Source organism: Eptesicus fuscus, chromosome 15, assembly GCF_027574615.1.
Source record: "Eptesicus fuscus isolate TK198812 chromosome 15, DD_ASM_mEF_20220401, whole genome shotgun sequence".
Classification (NCBI taxonomy): domain Eukaryota; kingdom Metazoa; phylum Chordata; class Mammalia; order Chiroptera; family Vespertilionidae; genus Eptesicus; species Eptesicus fuscus.
The window spans coordinates 40637951-40643834 of NC_072487.1; the positions used below are offsets into that span (position 1 = coordinate 40637951).

At 37.3% G+C, this 5884-nt stretch overlaps 1 long non-coding RNA gene across 1 annotated transcript; it reads right to left on the minus strand.

Moving 5' to 3' along the window:
- Positions 1-761: 761 nt before the first annotated feature.
- Positions 762-4634, minus strand: LOC129151619 (uncharacterized). Its single transcript, XR_008558256.1, has 3 exons — positions 4567-4634; positions 1946-2023; positions 762-835 (listed from the first exon to the last, which is right to left on the minus strand). It is a non-coding gene; the product is annotated as an uncharacterized LOC129151619 (long non-coding RNA).
- Positions 4635-5884: the final 1250 nt, after the last annotated feature.

Sequence of the window (5884 nt, forward strand, 5' to 3'; positions counted from 1 at the left end):
AACCCCAAAAAGAGGACCACACCAAGACACATCATAATTAAAATGCCAAGGGCAAAAGACAAAGAGAAAATCTTGAAAGCAGCAAGAGAAAAATAGTTAGTTACCTACAAGGGAGTACCCATATGACTGTCAGCTGATTTCTCAACAGAAACTATGCAGGTCAGAAGGGAGTGGCAAGAAATATTCAAAGTGATGAATAGCAAGAACCTACAACCAAGATTACTCTACCCAGCAAAGCTATCATTTCAAATTGAAGGTCAGATGAAGGGCTTCACAGACAAGAAAAAGCTAAAGGAGTTCATCACCACCAAACCAGGATTATATGAAATGCTAAAGGGTATTCTTTAAGAAGAGGAAGAAGAAGAAAAAGGTAAAGATAAAAATTATGAACAACAAAGTGACAACAAATACATATCTATCAACAAGTGAGTCTAAAAATCAAGTGAATAAAAAATCTGATGAACAGAATAAACTGGTGAATATAATAGAATCAGGGGCATAGAAAGGGAGTAGACTGACAATTCGTGGGGGGAAGGGAGTATGAGGGGTGTGGGAAGAGATTGGACAAAAATCTTACACCTATGGATGAGGACAGTGGGGGCGGGGGGTAAGAGCATCGGGTTGGGGGAGGAATCGGGTGGAGGGGAGTTATGGGGGGGAAAAGAGGAACATCTGTAATAATCTGAACAATGAAGATTTATTTTTTAAAAAATTTAAAAAAGGAGATCTAATGCTTTTATTAAGTGAATCATGAATCACTTACAAATTAGTCTAGCTGATTGGATTGTACAGATGGAAGGTTTTCATAGGAAGCAAGGTCGGTCGGACAAGGGAGCTATTAGTAAAAGAAAAGAAAGGATTATTTTGAGGCCCAGCCATCTTTCCTGGGTATCATCTTTTCAGAGAAGAGAGTGGGAAGGGTTTTTATCATGTACATTGTCTCTTCTTTCTATCAGTGGAATGGAGAGGACCCATAGTGACACATTTGCCTATTGGTGCTCAACCAGAAAATTCCAGACTGATTAAGGTCACATTACAGTGGGATCAAATATTAAATCTAGGTTTGGTATCATAGGCTTTTAGCATCAATAATGCCATTTTGGGCCTGTGATTTTCTCTTTAACATGTAGACAGTCTCTAATACATCCAATTTTGGTTCATATCACTGTATATAATTTTTTAACATACTAAATTCAGGAAATATACATTTTGGTAGTATAATGTATAAAATAAATTCATAAAATACCTTTACAACGAAATTTGAATCCAATTTTTTGGCACTCCTTCAAGCACACACTGGGAAAATTACTACTCTAGTCTAACACTTTCATTTCACAGAAAAGGAAACTGAGACCTAGAGTCTGAGACTTGCTAATCCCCCGGACCCAAATGATATTCTATAAAATATTGGGGAGCTGTCTAGCCCTGAATTGTCTTTGACAGTGAGCCTATGATCACCCTTTCTGGAAGAATTAACTGATCTCCTACTCTTTTATATCAAACTATCTCAAAATATCCTATAGGGAAATGTTTGTTTAGTTGAGTGTTCAATTAATACACTCCACACACAGAAATGGAGAGTTGTTGATAGTACAATAAAAATTTTTATATCTGTATGAAATGTAAATAAAATTTTGTTACATTTTATCCAAATAGAACATTAATAATATTTCTGAAAGATAAGATTTAATGTTAGGCCAGGCCTGGGGGCCAACAGATTACCTGAAAAATAAGATTTTTAAGGAAAATTCATTTGTTAATTCATTATACTACTTCAATAGGGTACTCTCCAAATCAAGATTGGGATGATTACAATTTTTTTTTCATATAATTCAGTAATATTTGAGTTTCCACTATTCTTTATGTTTTCCAGTATATTTTGCACTTAACAATTATTGCTTGTATAATTGGAAAAAAACATAAAAAACAAAGATTAAATTCTCACCACAAAACCCCTACATCAGTTCATTCTTCGTACATCCACAAGGTGGCACAGTAACACTTTATTTTTACTTCACTGATACTTGAAATCAGAAAGGCAAAAGGAAAATCAGTTAAGGAATTATGTTCACTTCAGGCACTGTGCTAGGCTGAGGATAATTCTATACTCAGCAGAAGGGTTTGTCTTACTCACTGCTTCATGCACTAAGACTTGTTACACTGGTGAGGCATAACCATTGTTCACTACCTCTTTTCTCAATCACAAAAGTATTTGATAGTAGATTGCTCTAATTTGAAAAGTTAAGATTTTTTTTTTGGTGCGGGGAGCATTCCTTGAATATATGTTTCATTAAGAAAGATAAGCTGGATGCCCTAGCCAGTTTGGCTCAGTGGATAGAGCATCGGCCTGCGGACCGAAGTGTTTCAGGTTAAATTCCGGTCAAGGGCACATGCCTGGGTTGCGGGCTCAGTCCAACATGCAGGAGGCAGCCAATCAATGATTCCCTCTCATCATTGATGTTTCTCTCTTCCTCTCCCTTCCTCTCTGAAAGCAATATAAATATATTAAAAAAAAAAGAAAGATAAGGTGGAGAAGAAGAGAAGCCATAATTATACAATAGAAAACAGCAGACTTCTTTCCCATTAAAACAAAAAAAGTTTTAATTCTATATTTGGTGCAAATAAGTGAAATACCTTTTCTGAAATAAAAATTCCTTTTGAGGATGAAAAAGGGACCACGTACTAAACCTGACTGGCTCAGGAGAGGCCTGAATGGTGGACCGTACAAACTCAGAGACTGAAAGTAACCACACAGGACGGTCTGTACATAAACATTTCTAATTAAAAGGGGGTCATGGCAGGTAATCATGTCCTAGGCTTGTAGGTTCCTTGACAAAGGTCAGTCTTTACCTTAAGCGAGCTTGTTTATTGTCTCTTTGCATCTAAGATAACATTCTTTTGAAATGTCAGAGTAATCTTTTCCAGACCCCTCTGGCTTGGCACACCCACCAAACCAGAGCACGAGACCACAGAACCCCTCATTGCTGTCTTACTCCCTGAATTCCACCTCTGTGTGCTGTAAGTGGTCATTGCTAGCTGTCTTATACCCACCAACGCAGAAGAAGTATGTGTTTCTCCGTTTCACTCCTGAACCAATCTCAGAGATTTCCTCACTGGGCTTTCTCCCATCTCCTTAATCTACCACTGATGAATTTTGTATGACCCCCACTACCTTTGATGTCTCCTCCTTTGATTCTAATGTATAAAATTAACTGTAAAACTGCCATTTTTCTCAATTCCTTGAGATTTTGCTTTCTGGCAATTGTCAGTTTAGCTCAAATAAACTCATAAAAATTCTCTACAGGTTTGGACATACCTTACATTGACACCTTTAAGGCAGGATTTACTCATCATAAAGGTGGTTATTCTCTATCTTCAGTGAGAGCCTCCTGTCCTAGGTTCTCCCAACTTCATGTAAAAACCATGACAAAAATATCAATGTTACTGTTACTGTTGTAGCTAGCTGGTTTATAGTGGGAAAACTTCTATTTTCTCACTATTTAGTATGATGTTAGCTGTAGGTTTTTTGTAGATATTCCTCATCCAGTTGAGGAAGCTCTCCATTTTTATCATGCCTGGGTATTTAATTTTGTCAAATTTTTTTCTGCATTTATTATGTAGTCTGTTGATGTGATAGATTACATAAACTGATTTCAAATATTGAATCAGCTTTACACTCCTGGAATAAAACCCACTTAATCATTGTGTATAATTATTATTATTTTTAAAATATATTTTTATTGATTTCAGAGAGGAAGGGAGAGGAGAGAGAGATAGAAACATCAATGATGAGAGAGAAAATCATTGATCAGCTGCCTCCTGCACACCCCCTATATGTGTCTTCCATTTTTTCTACTATTTTTGGTTTCAGTTGAGCATTTTACATTCCATTTTCCTTTTCTTTAACATATCTATACTCCATAGTTTAAAAAATTTTTAGTCATTGCACTAGAGTCTGTAATATTCATTAATAATTAATTCAGGTCCACTTTCAAATAACACTATACTTCTTCACAGGTAGTACAAGTACTTTATATTAACATAGTGATGGGCAACCTTTTGAGCTTGGTGTGTCAAACTTTGCCAAAAAACTGAGCATAACTCAGGTAGTGTGTCACTTTGAGGAAAAAACATTATTTCGCAAATGTTTCATCCTCAGGAGCAGCAAATGTCTCATCCTTGGCATGCGGCCGCCTCAGCGGCTGCATGTCATCAGAAATGGCTACGTGTGTCAGTGCTGACACGCGTGTCATAGGTTCGCCATCACTGTATTAACACAATATTCCTGATTCTTCCCTTCTGTCTTGTGTATCCTAGCTGCTGTAACTTATTTACTTATACATTTTATATATCTATATCTATATATATAGATATAGATATATAGATATAGATATAGATATAGATATATATAGATATATAGATATATATGTATATGTGTGTATATATATATGTGTATATATATATCTTATCTAATAAAAGGGCAATATGCAAATTAACCACCACTCCGTCACAAACATGCGACACCCATAGCCACAAGATGGCAGCGCCCAGTCCCCTCAGCCTCACCGGAGTCCCCCAGTCCTGGGGGGGCTGCCACTGAGAGCAGGCAGCATGAGCGGCCTGGCGGAATGCTTGCTTCGTCGCTGCAGTGACAGAGGGCCTCTGGGCAGCAGGCGCGGAGTGGCTGGGGTGGGACGCTTGCTTTGTCGCCGCGGCGATGCCCCACGGAGGGCCTCTGGGGGACAGGGTGGCCGGCCTGCAGCCTCCACGGCTGAGTGCAGGCCCAGAGAGGAGACAGCGGGCCCGCCTCCCACGGAAGCAGCACAGCTCCCGGCAGCGCGCTGTGGTTCCCGCTGGCTCCCACAGAAGTGGTGGGCAGCCTACTGTGTGCGATATCGCATGTTGGGCTACTATATATATATATATATATATATATACATACATATATATATATGTATATACCACCCCCCCACACACACACACACAGGTGTCCCAAAAATGTATGCACACTTTAACAGCTGATAGCTCAATTTTGAAAATGGAATGTATTTTAATAAACACTGCCTTTATAATTATTCAAAGTGTGTATATATATATTTTTTGGCACACACTATACACACACACACACACACACACACACACACACACACACATATTGCATTATTGCTATCATTACTTGAAACAAACTATTACCTGTGTGATCAATTAAGTATTAAAAATAATGGTTTTTATTTACTTTACTTATTCTTTCTCTAATGCCTTTTCCTTTCTTTATGCATATCCAAGTTTCTAACCTGTTTCATTTTCCTTCTCTTTAAAGAATTTCTTTTAACATTTTTTACAAGGCAGATCTGTTGACAAATTTCCTCAACTTTTATTTGTCTAAGAGACAAAATTCGCTCTTGCCCAGAATCCACTGGGAAGAGTGTTCCATTGATTGTGAGGCATTTTATTAACCCCCCACCCCCACCCTGTCCATGCATTATTTCCCCTTCAATGCAGGACTTCAAACTTGTTACTGAATTATAGTATTTCTGTTATTTGACAGAAGTAAACTAAGCTTCTTCTTGAATGAAATTGGAATACTTACTATATTTAGCAACACTAATAAGTTTTGCAAATTATTTTCCCAGTTCTAATGTTTTTCCAGTTTATATTTAGAAAAGCTCTGGCTTAAAAAATGTTGTTAATATTTTCATATCATTAATATTATTTGCTTAATTGAAAACTTGATCCTTTTTATCTTGTTTTGTTCCTATAGTTCATCATGCTGTTCTGATTCTTTAGTTAATGTAATCTCACTCATCAGTACCAAAATATAAACTCTAAAACATAAAAGTAAATTCGTTTCCTTGTATTAGTGGGATGCATAAGAGATCCCTAT